General features: G+C 37.2%; 1 protein-coding gene across 16 annotated transcripts in view; it reads right to left on the bottom strand.

The window, feature by feature from the left end:
* Positions 1-21,596, bottom strand: part of PPHLN1 (periphilin 1) — a 171,296-nt gene that overhangs the window by 1,775 nt on the left and 147,925 nt on the right. The window lies entirely within an intron of this gene.

Genomic DNA, 21,596 nt, shown 5'->3' with positions numbered 1-21,596 from the left:
TTATTCACTTTTTAAAACTTTAGAAGTGATTTGAGACATTGCTTCATTCATGACAGTTCTCATTCCTCAAATGATCACTGCTAGTCACAGTGATTGCTGCTGTATTTTTTAATGTCAGCAATATTTTTTTAACCCCTTAAAATAGCTATTTAAAGAAGAATATTTGTTTTTGCCTCTCAGTACTAGGTTGCCAAATTATACTAAATTCACTTCCGTGCTCTTGAAAATAATTCATAAGCCCCAAAGAGTAAGTTCTTCAAATGACCAGAAATTAAAATATATAAAATCCTCAGTTTGCCTTCTCCATCTCAACAGTAAACATTTTTTCTGAATAGTGAACGAAATTTACCCCTAATAGGCATTAAATTTAATTTGAATATTTAAACCAAATGTTTATTCCAGTTTATCTCAAGGTTTACATGACCCAGAATTAATATTACTGACTACTCTAATAAACCAACTTAGGAAACAGTATACCATCCGCATAATAGTACATAGGATGTCAAGGCAATGGAGCACAGTAACTGGTCTAACAAACACAGAGGATCTAACCTAAGTCAAGCCAATGCAGTCCCCATGGGGGAAGTCAGAACCATGATGTTTTTTACAGTCTTAGTGGAGGTAAATTCCTTACCAAACCAGTCAACCCATATAATAACAGCATTCTAACATCAACCATTGGCCTCAGCAGACCACTTTGTGGGTGGCCTAAATGTTATAGGCTTCTTTATAGCAGATGTACTAGATGAGGATAAGGTTACACTGTGAATTAACCTGCAAATTCTTTAATGTAAATCTGCTGGTTTACCTATAACTGTAACTTTTCATTTAGCATATTTACAGAACATAAATGTAGTACAGATTTGCATATCAAAAGTAAAACCGTATTTAAAATGTGTTCATGCATTTATTTACACTGCAAACTATTCTCACTCTGGAGACAATAAAAGCATTTAAAGGCTGTGTTTTATTTTTTGATTGTAAATCCTTTTTGAATTATTCATTGAAAAGACAAATTTTTGTACATTAGCTGACAAGAACAATCAGAACTTCCCAAAGCAATGTAATTCTGTACCACAGGGTAAATTTTCTAAAAAGACTGCTTAAAATGCGCTGGTTGGGCATTAGACAGGAAATCATTAGTTTTTTGTTAAAGGAAGGACCTCACCCTCCAAAGTTTTATAAATAAAATTCACAACGGTCAGAAACATATTTCCGAAATCTGTTCCACAGTAAACTCAATCCCAAACAGGAAGGGTGTAGTTATCTGTGGTCCCAAGCTGGAAATGTATTAATAATCTTCAGACTTGATATCTACAGGCCACACAGGAAGATTTTTTGTTGTTGCTTTTTCTCTTGATTGGACCTCATCAAAATGGAAACAGGTTCAAGTTTGGGTGGGGCTCACATACACTGCACAGAAATGTAGTTAAATTTGCCAGCATATTGAAAACACTATCTAAATGTGGTTTCACACAGTATCTGACTATAGTTGTGTTAATAGCTGAAGGCTCATAAAGTGCTTCTAGGAATAAAAGGACATGATAAACTACCAAAACTTTTTACTATTAATTATGCTGTCCAGTGACTGAAGCAAGACTACTTGGCATAACAAACTATGATATAAAACTCCTCTAAAATGTACAGCATTCTAGTCCTTACCTCTGTTCCCACAAAAAGAGAAACCAAAACTTAAGGCAAAATGAGTTGTTCGAATTTTCATTTCAGACAAACATCTTTAGGATATATATTACAGTTCCATAATAGTAGTTTGGTGGAATCATAGCAATTTCACAGCCATTAGCCACAGGAAACTACTTGAATTTAGGTAAATATGTGTATATTTATCTTAGCACTTAATTTATAATTTATATTAATATTAGGAGGTAAATGAATAAACTGCAAAAGTCAGACACACACACAGCCTTAAAAGACTGAGGAATCAAAAACAATTTTTTTCTCTGTTGCTGATACCTCAAGATTCCACGTAATTTCCTTGATCTGAATTCATTTGGTTTAAAAGGATGTGTCCTGTTTCAGGAGAGACACATCCTAATGGTAAAGGTAAACACAGACTAATAAAGTACACCACAGAGGAGCTATTTAGATGTGGAAGGTGACAGGGAAGCCAGAAAGAGCACAGAAGTGGCTCCAAGGGCAGGTATATCAAGTTCAAATCCAGACTCTACTACCGTGGTGAACTGAAGAACACCCTCCAACCCCACAGCCAAGATGTTCACATCCTAATTCCCGGAACCATGGATATGTTACCTCACATGGTACAAGAGACCTTGCAGGTGTGTTTATATTAAGGATTTTGAGAAGGAGAGATTATCCTGGATTATCCAGGTAAATAAAATGCAATCACATACGTTCTTAAAAACAAAATGCAGAAAAAGAGAGGAAATGTGATCACAGAAACAGAAGTTGAGTGATGGCTTTTAAAGATAGTCGTAGGGTACGAGGAGGGAGCTACCCTACCAGCCAAAGAGTACACGTAGCCTCCAGAAACTGGAAAAGGCCAAGAAAGAGATTCTCCCTTGGAGTGTCCACAGTAAGTTCAGCCCTTGCAGAAATCTTAATTTGGATCTGGTGAAACTTGTACACATTCTTCTTAAGCTCACATGGAGCATGCATCAAGACAGACCACATTTCAGGCCATAAAACATGCCTTAGTAAATTTAAAAGAAGTATGCTCTCAGCCCACAGTGGAATTAAGCTAAAATTGCAAAGAACGATAGCCAGAAAAATCCCCAAATATTTGGAGATTAAACAACATATGTGCGTGCATGTTAAGACGCTTCAATTGTGTCCAACTCTTTGCAATCCTATGGACTGTAGCCTGTCAGGCTCCTCTGTCCATGGGATTCTCCAGGCAAGAACACTGGAGTGGGTTGCCATACTCTCCTTCAGGGGATCTTCCCGACCCAGGGATTGAACTCGCATCTCTTACATCTCCTGCATTGGCAAGCAGGTTCTTTACCACCAGCGCTATCGGGGAAGCTCCAGATACTGCTATTGATAAATAACATACTGCTATTGATAAATAACACCAAAATCAAAGAAGTTGTCTCAACAGAAATTTAAAAATATGTTCAAAATATAACATCAAAATTTGTGAGATGTAGCAAAAACAGTGCTCAGAGAAATTTATAGCATTAAATGAATGTTAGCAAAGAAGATATAGAATAAATAATGCAATAAGCTAGGATACTAGAAAAAGAAGAGCAAATTAAATGCAGAGTAGGAGAAATAATAAAAATTATAGCAGAGATCAATGAAATTAAGAAAAGAAAATTAGAAAATCAACAAAACTAAAAACGGGTTCTTTGAAAAGATTAATAGAATTGATAAACTTCTAGCCAGGCTAACCAAGAAAAAAACAACAAAGACACAAATTATTAATATCAAATTGAAATGGGGTCACCACTATTCACCTTTCAAGCATTTATAATAAAGGAATATTATGATAACTCTATGCCCACTAATTTGATAAATCAGATGAATGAACCAATTTCTCGAAAAATCGTCTAGCAAAACTCAAACAAGAAAAAATACATAATCTAAGTAGGCTTTTACTATGAAAGAAATTCAATTAACGATTAATAACTTCCAAAATGGAAAGCACTAAGCCCAAGTGGTTTTGCTGATAAATTCAGTTCAGTTCAGTTCAGTCACTCAGTCGTGTCCAACTCTTTGCAACCCCATGAATTGCAGCACACCAGGCTTCCCCGTCCATCACCAACTCCCGGAGGTCACTCAGACTCACGTCCATCAAGTCAGTGGTGCCATCCAGCCATCTCATCCTCTGTCGTCCCCTTCTCCTCCTGCCCCCAATCCCTCCCAGCATCAGAGTCTTTTCCAATGAGTCAACTCTTCGCATGAGGTGGCCAAAGTACTGGAGTTTCAGCTTTAGCATCATTCCTTCCAAAGAACACCCAGGACTGATCTCCTTCAGAATGGACTGGTTGGATCTCCTTGCAGTCCAAGGGACTCTCAAGAGTCTTCTCCAACACCACAGTTCAAAGGCATCAATTCTTCGGCACTCAGCTTTCTTCACAGTCCAACTCTCACATCCATACATGATCACAGGAAAAACCATAGCCTTGACTAGACGGACCTTTGTTGACAAAGTAATGTCTCTGCTTTTGAATATGCTATCTAGGTTGGTCATAACTTTTCTTCCAAGGAGTAAGCGTCTTTTAATTTCATGGCTGCAGTCACCATCTGCAGTGATTTTGGAGCCCAGAAAAATAAAGTCTGACACTGTTTCCACTGTTTCCCCATCTATTTCCCATGAAGTGATGGGACCAGATGCCATGATCTTCGTTTTCTGAATGTTGAGCTTTAAGCCAACTTTTTCACTCTCACTTTCATCAAGAGGCTTTTTAGTTCCTCTTCACTTTTTGCCATAAGGGTGGTGTCATCTGCATATCTGAGGTTATTGATATTTCTCCCGGCAATCTTGATTCCAGCTTGTGCTTCTTCCAGCCCAGCATTTCTCATGATGTACTCTGCATATAAGTTAAATAAGCAGGGTGACAATATACAGCCTTGACGGACTCCTTTTCCTATTTGGAACCAGTCTGTTGTTCCATGTCCAGTTCTAACTCTTGCTTCCTGACCTGCAAATTTGTCAAGAGGCAGGTCAGGTGGTCTGGTAGTCCCATCTCTTTCAGAATTTTCCACAGTTTATTGTGATCCACACAGTCAAAGGCTTTGGCATAGTCAATAAAGCAGAAATAGATGTTTTTCTGGAACTCTCTTGCTTTTTTCATGATCCAGCGGAATATCGGCAATTTGGTCTCTGGTTCCTCTGCCTTTTCTAAAACCAGCTTGAACATCTGGAAGTTCATGGTTCATGTATTGCTGAAGGCTGGCTTGGAGAATTTTGAGCATTACTTTACTAGCGCGTGAGATAAGTGCAATTGTGTGGTAGTTTGAGCATTCCTTGGCATTGCCTTTCTTTGGGATTGGAATAAAAACTGACCTTTTCCAGTCCTGTGGCCACTGCTGAGTTTTCCAAATTTGCTGGCAAATTGAGTGCAGCACTTTCACAGCATCATCTTTCAGGATTTGAAGTAGCTCAACCGGAATTCCATCATCTCCACTAGCTTTGTTCGTAGTGATGCTTTCTAAGGCCCACTTGACTTCACATTCCAGGATGTCTGGCTCTAGGTCAGTGATCACACCATCGTGATTATCTGGGTCGTGAAGATCTTTTTTGTACAGTTCTTCTGTGTATTCTTGCCACCTCTTCTTAACATCTTCTGCTTCTGTTAGGTCCCTACCATTTCTGTCCTTTATCGAGCCCATCTTTGCATGAAATGTTCCTTTGGTATCTCTGATTTTCTTGAAGAGATCTCTAGTCTTTCCCATTCTGTTGTTTTCCTCCATTTCTTTGCATTGATCGCTGAAGAAGGCTTTCTTATCTCTTCTTGCTATTCTTTGGAACTCTGCATTCAGATGCTTATTACCAAACATTAAAAGAAGTGATGCCAATTCTTTATCATCACTTCTAGTAAACAGAAGCAGAGGGAACATTTCCTGGTGTTCTATGAGGTCAGCATACCCTACTACCAAAACCAAAGCCATTACTAGAAGAAAAGTTACAAACCTGTATCTTTCATAAACATAGATACCAAAAAATTCGCAAACCCAAAATACAATGAAAAGAATTACACGTAACAACTGGGGCTTCCCTCATAGCTCAGTCAGTAAAGAATCATCCTGCAAAGCAGTAGGCCCAGGTTTTCAATTCCTGGGTTGGGAAGATACCCTGAAGAAAGAAATGGCAACCCACTCCAGTATTCTTGCCTGGAGAATCCCCTGGGCAGAGGAGCCTGTCAGGCTATAGTCCATGGGGTCACAGGAGTCAGACATGATTTAGCAATTAAATCACCACCACCACCATACTTAACAACCAAGTGGGATTTACTCCAGTTATGCAAGGTTGTTTCAACATCTGAAAATCAATTAATACAATCCATCTCATCAATATGCTAGAAAAGAAAAATCACATGATCATATCAATAGATATAGAGAAGCATTTGAAAAAAATCCAACATTCATTTATAACAAAACTCTCTGTCCAACTAGGGATAAAGAACTTCCTCAACTTGATTAAAAAAAATATCTACAATAACCTTATTGCTAAATCATGGTAAGAAAATATATGTCCCTTCTCCCAACACAGGAAATGAGGGTATCCCCTCTAAAAACTATTCAACACTGTACCAAACACAGCTAATGCAATAAGACAAGAAAAGGTGTACCAATTGTGAACGGAGAAATAAAACTCTCCTTGTTTGCAGGTGACACTGCTGTGAGAAAATCCCAAACTAACCAAAAAATTAGTGGAACTAATAAGTGATTAGAGCAAAATTGTAGGAAATAAGGTTAATACACAAATGTCAATTGCTTTCTATATACTAAAAATGAATGATTGTAATTTGAAATTAAAACAACACAGCACTGAAAAAAGTTAGTATAAATCTAACAAAACAGATACATGATCTATATGAGAAAAACTATAAAGCACTAATGATATAAATCAAAGAAGATATAAATTTCAGCATACGTCATGTTATTGCACTTTGCTTTACTGTGCTTTGCAGTGTTTGCAGTCTTTTTTATAAACTGAATGTTTATGGCAACCTTGCACCAAGCAGGGCTACTGGCTCCTCTTTCCAAGAGCATTTGCTCACTGTGTCACATTTTAGTAATTCATACAATATTTCAAACCCTTCACCAACAAAAAGATTTAGGATCACCAAAGGCTAGCATATTTTAGCAATAAAGTATTTTTAATAAGCTAGGCACACTTTTTTATAGACATACGGCCACTGCACACTTAATAGACTATAACTTTTATATGCACTGGGAAACCAAAAAATTCATGTGACTTGCTTTATTATGATATCTGCTTTATTACAGTGGTTTGGAACTGAACCTGCGATATCTATGTAAATGTTTGTAAATGGAGATATAGTCTACACTCATGGATAAGAAAACTCACTATTGTTAAGATATCGGTTCTTCCCAACTTGATCTATAAATTCAACAGTCACTACACCAAAATCGCAACAAGTAATCTTGTGGATTATTGACAAACTGCTTCTAAAGTCTATATGGAAAGGCAAAAGACCCAGAATGGTCAACACAGTATTAAAGAAAAAAGTCACAGAACTGACGCTCAACTTACTATAAAGCCACAGTAATCAAGACTGTATGGTATTATCAAGAGAACAAAGAGATCTGTTGTACAGAATAAAGAGGCCAGAAATAGATTCATACAAATTGCAACTGATCTTTGATAAGGGAGCAAAGGCAATTCAAAAAGAAAGACTAGTCATCTAATGGTGCTGGAGGAACTGACCGTTTATGTGCAAAATCTAGACAGAGATTAACTCACAATGGACTACAGACCTAAATGTAAAACACGTAACTATAATTCTTCTAGAAGATAAACAGAAGAAAAAATCTGGGTGATAACACCAAAAGTATATTCCAAGAAAGAAAAAATAGATTTCATTAAAATTAAAAATATCACTGGGATAGACAATGTTAAAAGAACAAACAGACAAGTTACACACTGGGAGAAAAATCACTGCAAAGCATACATCTGACAAAATACTGGTATCCAAAATATACAAAATAATTCTTAAAACTCAATAATAAAAACAAGCTCAATTTAAAAATGGGCAAAAGAGCCAAACCTAACCAAAGAAAACATTTAGATAGCAAATAAGCAAACGAAAAGATGTTCAAACATCATATGTCATTAAGGGTACTGAAAATTAAAATAATGATGAAATGAGATACCACTACACACTTATTAGAATTGTTAAAATCTCAAACAATGACAACCCCAATTTCTGGTGAGAATGCAGAGCAGTAGGAACTCTCATTCATTGCTGGTGGGAATGCAAAATGATACAAGCCACTTTGATTGACTACGAGACAATCACACAACTGAAAAACAAGCAAGGGAAAGTTACAACCTCCTGTGCCACAGCTTCAGTACATACAGACCTAACTATGCTGTTTTAAGGGCTGAGGTAATAAACAGCACTCAGTATAGTGCCTGCTCTACAGGAAGCATTTAATGTATGTTAAAAATAGTGATGCTGATGATGGAAAAAGAAAAAACATTCTAGCTTTGTCTAGAGAAGGGAGTATTAGAAAATGGTATTATAACTTCTTTAATGTTTAACATCCAATTATATTTCTAACATCAATGACTATATTTAAAATTATATCATTAATGCTTTTATTTTGGTTTTAGTTTTATCTCAAGTCGTCCTCCACTTTCTACTGACATTAACTATGTACACATTGAAAAAAAATCAATATGAAGACCACATTCACCATCTCAAGAACCAATTCTTTAAACATGAGGAGTTCGTGTTAGGAAAATATGGAGGAGGAAAATGAAACAGCATTTTGGAGAAATTCAATTGGCTTGGCATAGCTTAAAGCATGCTCACTCTCAAAGTAGGCCATGAAAAGCTTTCTTTTAAGGAGCTTAGATCTCAACCTGTAAACAATTAGCAAACAGATAAAAATCTACAAGCAGGAAAAGGTGAGAAGAAAGTGAAAGTTGCTCAGTCATATCTGACTCTTTGCGACCCCATGGACTATAAAGTCCACGGAATTCTCCAGGCCAGAATACTGGAGTGGGTAGCCTTTCCCTTCTCCAGTGAATCTTCCCAACCCAGGGATGGAACCCAAGTCTCCCACATTGCAGGTGGATTCTTTACCAGCTGAGCCTCAAGGGAAGCCCAAGAATACTGGAGTGGGTAGCCTATCCCTTCTTCAGTGTATCTTCCTGACCCAGGAATCAAACAGGGGTCTCCTGCATTGCAGGCAGAGTCTTTGTCAACTGAGCTATGAGGGAAGCTGGAAGTGGATCCTTTTGATACATCAAGGAAAGAATGGTTAGGAATCAATGCTATGGGGTTCCTGAGAACTGGAACTATAAATGTCACATGATGTGTTAAAAAAAGATGAGATTAGAGGCTTCATTAAGAGTAATTAAGAAGCAATATGGATATAATAATATAAAAACTCATGGATAGAAAGTTTTATTTCAACGGGGAGGGAACTAGGAATGGGAGATAAGGTCAGTACCTAATATGTAATTCAATTAAAGTGAAACGCACTCATTCGCCTAGGACAACTTTTGCGACCCCATGGACTATACAGTCCATGGAATCCTCCAGACCAGAATACTAGAGTGGGCAGCCCTTCCCTTCTCCAGGGGATCTTCCTGACCCAGGAATCGAACCGGGATCTCCTGCATTGCAGGTGGATTCTTTATCAACTGAGCTATCAGGGAAGCCCAATATGTAATTTGAGGCACCTGTCAAAAGGAAGTGGAGTACTGAGTCTAGCCCTTAGGAGAAGGAAACAGAGGAGGAAGAGAGATCTTATCTTCAGCACTAAAGCGAGCTGAGGCAAGGGGAGTTCCTAGAAGAAAGGGTAAGTTCTTTCCCGCTCCAGTATCTGATAGAGTAGATAGTCAGTAAATGTTGAACGAATAGTTAAGAGTCAGTTCTGAGAGAATGTATAAAGCAAGAATGAAAAGACAGTCCAAAGTAGACATCTAAAAACAATATCAGTCATAAAGTGACAATAAGGAAGACTATGAATCAGGAGAGAATGAAGGAAAAGGTTTGCAAAATAAGGACAATCAATCAAATGTCAGAGAAAGATTAAAGAGGCTAACAGACAAAACATATTGATGGGATTTGGAAACGTGTGGAAGTAGGTAACTGCAAGAGCAGTTTACTGGGATGGTAGAGATTATAGAGCTGTGCTAATACAGTAGCCTCTAGCCATATGTGACTAAATTTTAATTAATTAAGTTAAAAATTCAGTTCCTCAGTTGCACTTTAATGGCTTTCATATCAGATAGTGCAAATATAAAACATTCCCATCATCACAGAAAATTCTACTAAGGAGCGTTATTACAGAGGACTGGGAAGTGAAAAAAGGGTAAGGTGACAAGCGTTGACCTGGTAAATTAATTAGTATATATTTGCAACTATTTTATCATTAAGGTGGAAATAAACATTTACCACTTTTAAAGAAGAACTGTGAAATATAATTAGTACCTGTGAAATGTTGCATAATTTTTTTATGAAATTCATATAAAAATATAAATTAAAAAAATAACTCCAATTGAGGCTTAATATACAAGGAAAATTCATAATGTCTAACGTGTTGGTGAGATTGGGAAAAACTGTTGACAGCATAATGATGTTAAATACTGGAGCAAGTGTAAACCCTTTAATTTGGGTCTGTAGTAACGTAGAAAGTGTCAAAACCATTGTAATCTATGTTACTTCTTGTGCTATATTAATAGAAAAAGATATCTTTAAACATCCTCCTCAATGCGGCACTGGCTCTTAAAAACACAGCTCCAAAAAGAACACTGATGGTTGCTAAGAAATGCATTATGAACACATGGATTAGATCTTAAACACCTACATTCAATATGTGAGTACAATTATTACAGCCACATAAAAAAAAGTCCAAAATTAATGATAAAGTGGTTAAATGCTAAAAAACCTCAGCAATGAATGTTTGTTAATTCTCATCCATACATACAGATCAATTTATAAATTTATAGGGTTCAATCAAAGATTAATACTCAAATGATTTTTGTTTTAGCCTTTCCAACTTATTGGTTCTTCCAGTCATAATATACTCAACAGACAAAAATAAACAAAAGAATTCCAGAGTCTACATCTTTCACTGATGCCAAATGCAAAACCAGGTACCACTGAAAGTAAATACAGGAACTGGATAAATCTCCAATCAATAGATGTTTTTCTGGAACTCTTCCTTTTTCCATGATCCAGCAGATGCTGGCAATTTGATCTCTGGTTCCTCTGCCTTTTCTAAAACCAGCTTGAACATCAGGAAGTTCACAGGTCACGTATTGCTGAAGGCTGGCTTGGAGAATTTTGAGCATTACTTTACTAGCGTGTGAGATGAGTGCAATTGTGCGGTAGTTTGAGCATTCTTTGGCATTGCCTTTCTTTGGGATTGGAATGAAAACTGACCTTTCTGGTCCTGTGGCCACTGCTGAGTTTTCCAAATTTGATGGTATATTGAATGCAGCACTTTCACAGCATTGTCTTCCAGGATTTGAAATAGCTCAACTGGAATTCCATCACCTCCACTAGCTTTGTTTGTAGTGATGCTTTCTAAGGCCCACTTGACTTCACATTCCAGGATGTCTGGCTCTAGGTCAGTGATCACACCATCGTGATTATCTGGGTCGTGAAGATCTTTTTTGTACAGTTCTTCTGTGTATTCTTGCCACCTCTTCTTAATATCTTCTGCTTCTGTTAGGTCCCTACCATTTCTGTCCTTTATTGAGCTCATCTTTGCATGAAATGTTCCCTTGGTATCTCTAATCTCCTTGAAGAGATCTCTAGTCTTTCCCATTCTGTTGTTTTCCTCTATGTTTTTGCATTGATCGCTGAGGAAGGCTTTCTTGTCTCTTCTTGCTATTCTTTGGAACTCTGCATTCAGATGCTTGTATCTTTCCTTTTCTCCTTTGCTTTTCGGTTCTCTTCCTTTCACAGCTATTTGTAAGACCTCCCCAGACAGCCATTTTGCTTTTTTGCATTTCTTTTCCATGGGGATGGTCTTGATCCCTGTCTCCTGTACAATGTCACGAACCTCCGTCCATAGTTCATCAGGCACTCTTATCTATCAGATCTAGTACCTTAAATCTATTTCTCACTTCCATTGTATAATCATAAGGAATTTGATTTAGGTCATACCTGAATGGTCTAGTGGTTTTCCCTACTTTCTTCAATTTAAGTCTGAATTTGGCAATAAGGAGTTCATGATCTGAGCCACAGTCAGCTCCCAGTCTTGTTTTTGCTGATTGTATAGAGCTTCTCCATCTCTGACCGCGCAGAAGCACGCCGGCTGCGACAGACTGTGCAGAAGCATGGCTGAGAGGAGCTACCCCTCGCCCAAGGTCAGGGGCTGCGGCTGAGAGGAGCTACCCCACATCCAAGGAGTGGCGGTTGCGCGGGCGCAGGAGGGCCGAGAGGAGCTACTCCACGTTCAAGGTCAGGAGGGGCAGCGTGAGGAGATACCCCTCATCCAAGGTAAAAGACCAGTGCCTGCGCTTTGCTGGAGTGGCTGTGAAGAGATACCCCACGTCCAAGGTAGGAGAAACCCAAGTAAGACCGTAGATGTTGAGAGAGACATCAGAGGGCAGACACACTGAAACCGTTATCACAGAAAACTAGTCAATCTAATCACACGGACCACAGCCTTGTCTAACTCAATGAAACTAAGCCAGTGTTCATAGCAGCACTATTTATAATAGACAAGACACAGAAGCAATGTCCATTCAACAGATGAATGGATAAAGAAGATGTGATAGATATCCACAATGGAATACTACTCAGCCATAAAAAATCATGAAATATCACCATTTGCAGCAACATGGATGGACCTAGAGATTATCAATCATACTGAGAGAAGTAAATCACACAAAGACAGATGTGGTATTACTTACATGTGGAATCTAAAAAGTAATACAAATGAAGTTACTTACAAAACAGAAACAGACTCACAGACATAGAAAACAAGCTTATGATTTCCAAATGTGAAGGAGAAGCTGGTGAGGGATAAATTATTAGTTTGAGGTTAACACATCACAATATATAAAGTAGATAAACAATAAGGATTTACTCTATTGCATAGGAAACTACATTCAATCTTGTAATAATCTACAATGGAAAAGAATCTGAAAAAATACATGTATATACCTGAATCACTTTGCTGTATATCTGAAACTGATTTAAAATATTATATTTTAAATCAATTATACTTCAGAAAAAGAGCTGGTTATGCTGTACTATAGTCTATTAAGTGTGCAATAGCATTATGTCTAAAAAATGTATATATTAATTTAAAAATGTTGTTTCTAAAAATGCTAACCCTCACCTCAGCTTTCAGTGAGTCATCTTTTTGCCACAGTGACAGCAAAAATCACAAATCACCATAACAAATTCAATAATAAAAAGTTTGAAATACTGTGAGAATTACTAAAATGTGGCACAGAGATATAATGCGACCAAATGTTGGAAAAATGGTGCCAGTGGGCTTGCTAGATGCAGGGTTGCCACAAATCTTTAATTCATAAAAAACGCAGTATCTGCAAAATCCAATACAGCAAAGCACAATAAAAAGGTATGTCTTTATCAGATCAGATCAGATCAGATCAGTCGCTCAGCCATGTCCGACTCTTTGCAACCCCATGAATCGCAGCACGCCAGGCCTCCCTGTCCATCACCAACTCCCGGAATTCACTCAGACTCATGTCCATCGAGTCAGTGATGCCATCCAGCCATCTCATCCTCTGTCTTTATCGTAAATGCCAAAAGACAAATACAAAATGTTATTTATAACAATTCTAAAGAAAAAATAATAATGAGTGGAGAAGGGGTGGATTAATGGCACTTAGAATGCTGGCTATTTCAGGAATTTTGGAAGACTGCAAACAAAAAAGCATAGTAAGGTTAAAGAAGACTGAATCTTGGAAGATGGGAAAGATTTGGAAAAGACGGCTAATGGATAGGCTGGAATCAAATGAAGCTAGATCTAAACAGATTGGACTTTTAATAGCTTATGACTGGCCAATGGTTTAGCTCCTCCTTGGACTTAAAATAACTTATATTGGTGACATTTTCTTCTTAATCAACAGACAACAAACCAACCTCTGAAGACTGCTGATCAGGGAAAAATGATGTATTCATTACTAATGTCCTCTTCAGACCTGATTCAGTAGACCAGGAAAAGTCATTTGGTGCTCAATGTCAGTAACAGTTTGAGAAAAATTCTAAGATTCAAAACATTTTATAAAAACGTTAAATCTAAAGAAAATTAGTCATAATGAAGATAAAAGGCAATCAAATAAAATAGGTTTAAAAATTCCAGTTGCTGAGAAAATGTTAATAATAAGCATTTTGCAAAATGACAAAACTAGTAGCTTTTAATATTTTCATGTCTAAAAACAATAAAAACTCTTTAATAAAGGCAGGGAGAGATAGGTTCAATGCACACATTTTCCAAAGTTGATGTTTAAAACATACATCACAATGAAACAGATCAGAGGTTAAAATGACAAGTCAGCTCCTTACAAGAAACTTGTCACTTATTATTTCCCTTGTATTTCCTTTGAATGAAAAAAGAAAAATCAGGTTAAAGTGTAAAATTTTTCATGTACATACTGAGCTAATTATTTTTAACACATAGCTATTTGTTATAAAAAATTATTATATTGCTGAAAATTAAATGAAGCTAATGAGTATACAACCAAAAGAAAAATCTAACATATAGTTTAAATTGGTGTTAGCAAAGATTTATTTTCATTAAGATTACTTCCAAATAAATCTTTTTAGAAATCAACAGATTTAAAATTTTTCATGAGGTTAGTCTAATTCTCAAATGATTTAACATTATCAATCAGAAAAGTATGAAGTCCTGCCCTACAAAAGGTCATATTTAGATTTGAATAAGGCTATAAAGAAAACTGAGTGCCAAAGAATTGATGCTTTTGAACTGTGGTGTTGGAGAAGACTCTTGAGAGTCCCTTGGACTGCAAGGAGATCCAACCAGTCCATCCTAAAGGTGATCAAAGAGTATTCACTGGAATGCTGAAGTTGAAACTCTAATACTTTGGCCACCTAATGCAAAGAACTGACTCAATTAGAAAAGACCCTGATGCTGGGAAAGATTGAAGGCAGGAGAAAAGGGGATGACAGAGGATGAGATGGCTGGATGGCATCACCGACTCAATGGACATAATTGTGAGTAGGCTCCAGGAAATGATGATGGACTGGGAAGCCTGGCATGCTGCAGTCCATGGGGTTGCAAAGAGTTGGGCACAACTGAGCAAATGAACTGAACTAAACTGAAAAGAAAGTAAACAGCAGTAGCCTGTTCCATAAATGAAAAATCTTACATTGGTTTGAGATATAAGAGGAGCAACCTCCATCCACCCAATAACCCTCTGACAGGAGAAACTGTCAGGAGTGACTAAGCAGGAAGCAGCTTAGCTACTTCATGACCCATCTTCCTCACTCCATTCTTCCTGATTCCTGTCTTATAAAGGAGGTTGGAGAGAATCCAAAAGTAAGGTTGTTTTAACCTTGTAAAAATATGGAAGAATGGCTCAGAACCTAAAAGTATTAAGTTACTGAGCCCATCACTGAGTCATCAGGAAGGGCTCTTGCTACACTGCAGGAAGAATTTTAAGAAAATGAGGAGGAAATGTAAGAAAAGGTCTCCAAGGCTAGAAATAGTGATGGGTTACAATTCTAAAGGATATTTTTGTTTGTTTAAATGTAATAGCATTTAGAAATTACTGGCACATTAGAAACATTAAGTCACTAACATCTTCATATAGGTTTTTACATTATTTTATGTACCAGGACTATCCTCATATCCTCATTTTACAAAAATATTGAAGCAGAGAAACTGAAGTTCAGCTGCAAGAAGTGTGATTAACATTCACAGCCTAGTTTTCTAACTTAACCCTTACAATACAGCTGCTATAACCCCCGAGAATTATTTAAATCCAAAAATAGAAATAAAGTCATGACTGAGACTAAATCTTTGGCAAAGACAAATTAATTCACTTGATTTTGAAGAGTGGTGTAAAGAAAGATGATCAGCCTTCCAAGGTCATGATCCTAACTATTATACCTTAAGGAAGTGAGATGTTATTCCTATGTGTGTGCTTCATGTCTAATGCTCTAGAAGTCATTCCCCTAGTGCAATCTGAAACTTGGGTGATTTCTCCATACAGCTTCAAAGATGTCCCTGAGATAAACTTAGGAAAAATAAAAAGTCAGATCAGCCACCTTCCCCGTGGTGAGAAAAAGCACTACTGTTTTGTAAACTACTTATGCTGTTGGCTTAAAGAGCACTTTATGGCTGAAATGGGACATTTTCAATGAATTCTACAGGGGAGGCTAGTTCTTCTCTAGCTTCTTTGCCAGGTGATTCAGTGAATCTTTTTTGCTTGATGATTCACTCTACCATTCCATTTCTTTCAACATTAAAATTCTATATTGTGAAGTTGATTTTAAGGGAAATTAATTTTTCCTACTATGAAATTTCCCCATGCCTCACACTGAAAAATTAAGTTATGTTTCAGTATACATGTGCTATTGTGCTACTTTTTCTTTTCCTCTGCTTTCTGTGATATTAGTTTAAACATTTTGTATGTAATGCAGTTTAGAAAGCTTTCATTTTTGTTAGAGTATCAAGGTATCGTGAATTGTCAACTCAAGACAAGAAGTCCTTGCTACTAATTTTGGGAGACTTAAAAAGCCAAAGTCGCTTTTTAGTGAAGATGATGGGAGTGGAGTTATTAAGAGGTCACTGAGCCAGAAAGTGCCAGTGAAAGGGTAGGAAACAATAAAGGTGGTCAGGATTAACTGTAACTCCAATACACAGGCAGCTTCAGCAGTTTCTGCTTAGCTGTGCCTTCCCCACCCCCACTCTGAGAGGCCTCTGACAGCTATATTTATATTATATTCCAATTGAAAAATACATATTTATAAAATAGAATTTAAGAGATTTTGGTGATAAAGACAAATCCCAGGGTTTACTAGATTATGAATCAGGTTTAGGAGGCTGCACTGCCAAGGAATACAGGAAAGGGGATAGCCAGTGGGGAGAAAGGCATGAGGAGAAAGAAGGGAAATTAAGGAAGAAATTACCTGTGGCCTTCCAGTTCCAGGCTCTAAAACCTGGTTTTTGCCCTCTTTCATGAGAAATCCTCATAAACTTTCAATACTTCTCCTTTACTTGCTAAAGGTAGTCTGAGTGGGTTTTATATTGTAACCAAAAGGAACTTTCTCCAATTATCTTGCATGATAGCCTGCTACAATGTAGTAGATGTCAGCGGGCCTCTGGGCTGGGGTGACAAGCAGGGAGCAGCAAAGACCTGCAATGCTTTCACACTGGCAAGAGTCCCAAGGTGATGGCAGAAATCTATTTTTTATTTAATGCAATCGCAAACCTCTCTAAGGTGCTTCACAAGGCTTTAACCAACATAGTTGAAAATAGGCTATACTGTTTCATGGTGAAAGCTAAAACAACTTTCATCAATCCTTGGAGTTTTCAGTGAAAATAAAACTTTTGTTTCTCCTACTTTTCAGTATCTGCTTTCAACTCATCATATGCAAATGTAAGAAAGAGAATATTATCAGTCTACTTAATTGTACTTCTACCAGAAAGTTTTACAATTAGATCACATATAGTACCACTTTGAATACTTCTAAGATGTGGTGCTTGTTTCCCTTTCTACTAGAAAGGAATTTTTCATAACTAACACAAATAGCACACCTTCATTTTAAAAATAGGAATTATAATATCAGGTATATTAAAAAGTAAGTTAAAATCATTGAGTGTTTAAAACAATTCATTATTTTACTATTACCTCTGAGGGTATCTATGTTATGTACAGTGGGAAAAGTCCATAAATCTCATTACATATGGATGGAAATACATATTTTAACAGTCTTTCTAAAAATATTTTATACTCCATACATTTAATAGCAAAGTTTACAGAATAATTGGCATATAATTCAAAATTAGTCTTGATGTGTCTATTTGATATTATACATAAAACTACTAATGTCTTCTTAAATGATACTGAAATACTTTCCAAGAATCAGAGACATACTTACAACAATACTGTGCCCAAAAATGAACACATACATACTAGAACAATGATGCAGTCATCATTGTATCAACCAATTAGGCTGCTACTTCCATTTTATGCTGATAAAGACCATGCGTTAATCACTAAGTATGATGTTATTAAATTTTTTAAAATGAGATGTAAATCTGATCCTCAAAAAGCCTTTTTGAAGATGTAACAGCTACAGCCAAGGATTTGAGCTAGGAATCCATTCAAATGAATCTTCTAATTTTCACAGATACTTTGAGGTAAGTTGCTATTACAGAGGCTTCCCTGGTACCTCATACGGTGAAGAATCTGCCTGTAATGCAGGAGACCTGGGTTCGATCCCTGGGTTGGGAAGATCCCCTGGAGAAGGGAACAGCTACCCACTACAGTATTCTGGTAGTCCATGGGGTTGCACATATTTCTATTTATTTGAAACTATGAGGAGGTCATAGCAAACACCCTCTTCCAACAACACAAGAGAAGACTCTACAGATGGATATCACCAGATGGTTTATACCAAACTCAGATCGATTATATTCTTTACAGCCGAAGATGGAGAAGCTCTATACAGTCAGCAAAAATAAGACCAGGAGCTGACTGTGACTCATATCATGAACTCCTTATTGCAAAATTCAAACTAAATTGAAGAAAGTAGGAAAACCACTAGACCATTCAGGTATGACATAAATCAAATCCCTTATGACTGTACAGTAGAAGTGACAAATAGATTCAAAGGATTACATCTGATAGAGTGCCTAAAGAAATATGGACAGAGGTTCATAATACTGTACAGGAGGTGGTGATCAAAACCATCCCTAAGAAGAAACACAAAAAGGCAAAATGGTTGTCTGAGGAGGCCTTACAAATAGTTGAGAAAAGAAGAGAAATGAAAGGCAAAGGAGAAAAGGAAAGCTATAGCCATCTGAATGCAGAGTTCCAAAGAATAGCAAGAGAGATAAGAAAGCCTTCCTAAGTGATCAATGCAAAGAAACAGGAAAACAACAGAATGGAAAGACTCCAGATCTCTTCAAAAAAAATCAGAGATACCAAGTTAACATTTCATGCAAAGATGGGCACAATTAAGGACAGAAATGGTATGGACCTAACAGAACCAGAAGAAGAGGTAGCAAGAATACACAGAAGAACTATACAAAAAAGATCTTCATGACCCAGATAACCACAATGATGTGATCACTCAACTAGAGCCAGACATCCTGGAATGAAAAATCAAGTGGGCCTTAGGAAGCATCACTATGAACAAAGCTAGTGGAGGTGATGGAATTCCAGTTGAGCTATTTCAAATCCTGAAAGACGGTGCTGTGAAAGTGCTGAATTCAATATGCCAACAAATTTGGAAAACTTAGCAGCGGCCTCAGGGCTGGAAAAGGTCAGTTTTCATTCCAATCTCAAAGAAAGGCAAAATTACACTCATCTCACACGCTAGCAAAGTAATGCTCAAAATTCTCCAAGCGAGGCTCGAACAGTATGTAAACTGACAGCTTGCAGATGTTCAAGCTGGATTTAGAAAAGGCAGAGGAACCAGAGATCAAACTGCCAACATCCGCTGGATCCTACAAAAAGCAAGAGAATTCCAGAAAAACATCTACTTCTGCTTCATTGACTACACCAAAGCCTTTGACTGTGAGGATCACAACAAATTGTGGAAAATTCTTTAATAAGAGATGGGAATACCAGACCACCTTACCTGCTTCCTGAGGAATCTGCATGCAGGTCAAGAAGCAACAGTTAGAACCGGACATGGAACAACAGACGGGTTCCAAATTGGGAAAGGAGTATGTCAAGTTTGTATATTGTCACCCTGCTTACTTAACTTCTATGCAGAGTACATCATGCGAAATGCCAGGCTGGATGAAGCACAAGCTGGAATCAAGATTGCCGGGAGAAATATCAATAACCTCAGACATGCAGATGACACTACCCTTATGGCAGAAAGCGAAGAGGAACTAAAGAGCCTCTTGATGAAAGTGAAAGAGGACAGTAAAAAACTTGGCTTAAAGGTCAACATTCAAAGAGAAAGATAATGGCATCCGGTCCTATCACTTCAAGGCAAACGGGAAAACAATGGAAATAGCGACAGACTTAATTTTCTTGGGCTCCAAAATCACTGCAGATGGTGACTGCAGACATGAAATTAAAAGACATTTGCTCCTTGAAAGAAAAGCTATGACCAACCTAGACAGCATATTAAAAAGCAGAGACATTACTTTGCCAACGAAGGTCCATCTAGTCAAAGCTATGGTTTTTCCAGTAGTCATGTATGGATGTGAGAGTTAGACCATAAAAAAAGCTAACTGCCAAAGAACTCATGCTTTTGAATTGTGGTTTGAAAAAGACTCTTGAGAGTCTCTTGGACTGCAAGGAGATCAAACCAGTTGATCGTAAAGGAAATCAGTCCTGAATATTCATTGGAAGGATTGATGCTGAAGCTGAATCTCCAATACTTTGGCCATCTGATGTGAAGAACTAACTCTTTAGAAATGACCCGGATGCTGGAAAAGATTGAAGGCAGGAGGAGAAGGGGACGACAGAGGATGAGATGGTTGAATGGCATCACTGACTCAGAAAGTAGTTTAAGCAAGCTCCGGGATGTGGCGATGGAGGGGGAGGCCTGGTGTGCCGTAGTCCATAGGGTTGCACAGAGTCGGACATGTCAGCGACTGAACTGAACTGATGAAGCTAAAAATGAAGCACTGTAACTGTACTTTCAAATTAATAATGTTTTTTTAGCTTCCCAAATCACTAAGATAGGAGTGATCAGTATATTTTAGGGAAGAACAACAGGAAAAACCAGAAATTAAATCTTTGTTTGGATTAGCAGCATTGAATACTTAATTGCTTCAGAAAATTTAATGGTCAAACGGCTGGCTACCTTACCACAAGAGCCAAAAGAAACAGGAGGCTGTGGTTTCCCCTTTATCCTTACTTCATTCAAGATTATCATGTGCTCATGTAGATACAACATAAACAGAACATTTTCATATAAACACATCCAGGAAAAATTCATTAAACCATTTCTTTCCTCGCACATATTTTCAGTGTCCTATTGTCAATAAAAAGCATAAACATAAAAATGTGGCTTCACTCTCTGAGGGTGCACACTTCATGTTATAGTAATTAATAGGCCAGAAATTATTTTTGATAGTTAGGACTTGATTTCCTGAGAAAACACAAAATCATCTGTGAAAATTAATTGCTAAAATAGTCTACTGTTAAAAAGGACTGCTTACATGCTTTCAGAGGTACCATAATCCCGAAATCTAACTCTGTTATACATCTCCTTATTTCTTGGTTTTGCTGTTTCTATTTATTGTAAACTTTCTTGCTCACAGAAGTCATCATCCTATTGGCTTCCAAGATCTGACTCAAATAAATTCTTTAATAAAATCTTAGCTACTAAAATATTCTTATCATTTACCAAAAATACCATCCACCATACATTTTTCAGGATTTTATCTGTTCTCATATGCCACTTGGATTTCCTTGGCTGCTTTTCTACTTTAATTTATTCAAAATTTTGTTCAAGGTATATTTCACAAAACTTTTCCAGCTACTTGAAATATCTAAGAAGCATACATTTATTTCTGGCCATCCTATCTCCATTATATTGAGGGCAAATACAATTTATTTTGCTTCCTCTATAACTGTCTCCCATTAGGTATAAGGCTGGGAACAAAATGGATCTTTAAATTCTTTCTGACTGATTCAAAGACTTAACATCATATATTTTGGCCTTGGCTCAAACTTGAATGAAACATTCTGTCCATCCTTCCAACTGATCCTACATGCATATTTTGAGATCAGTAAATGAGCTGTTCATAATTGTTGTCAATGA

This window comes from Bubalus bubalis, chromosome 4 (genome assembly GCF_019923935.1).
Source record: "Bubalus bubalis isolate 160015118507 breed Murrah chromosome 4, NDDB_SH_1, whole genome shotgun sequence".
NCBI classification, from domain to species: domain Eukaryota; kingdom Metazoa; phylum Chordata; class Mammalia; order Artiodactyla; family Bovidae; genus Bubalus; species Bubalus bubalis.
This window is presented reverse-complemented; position numbering and strand designations above follow the sequence as displayed.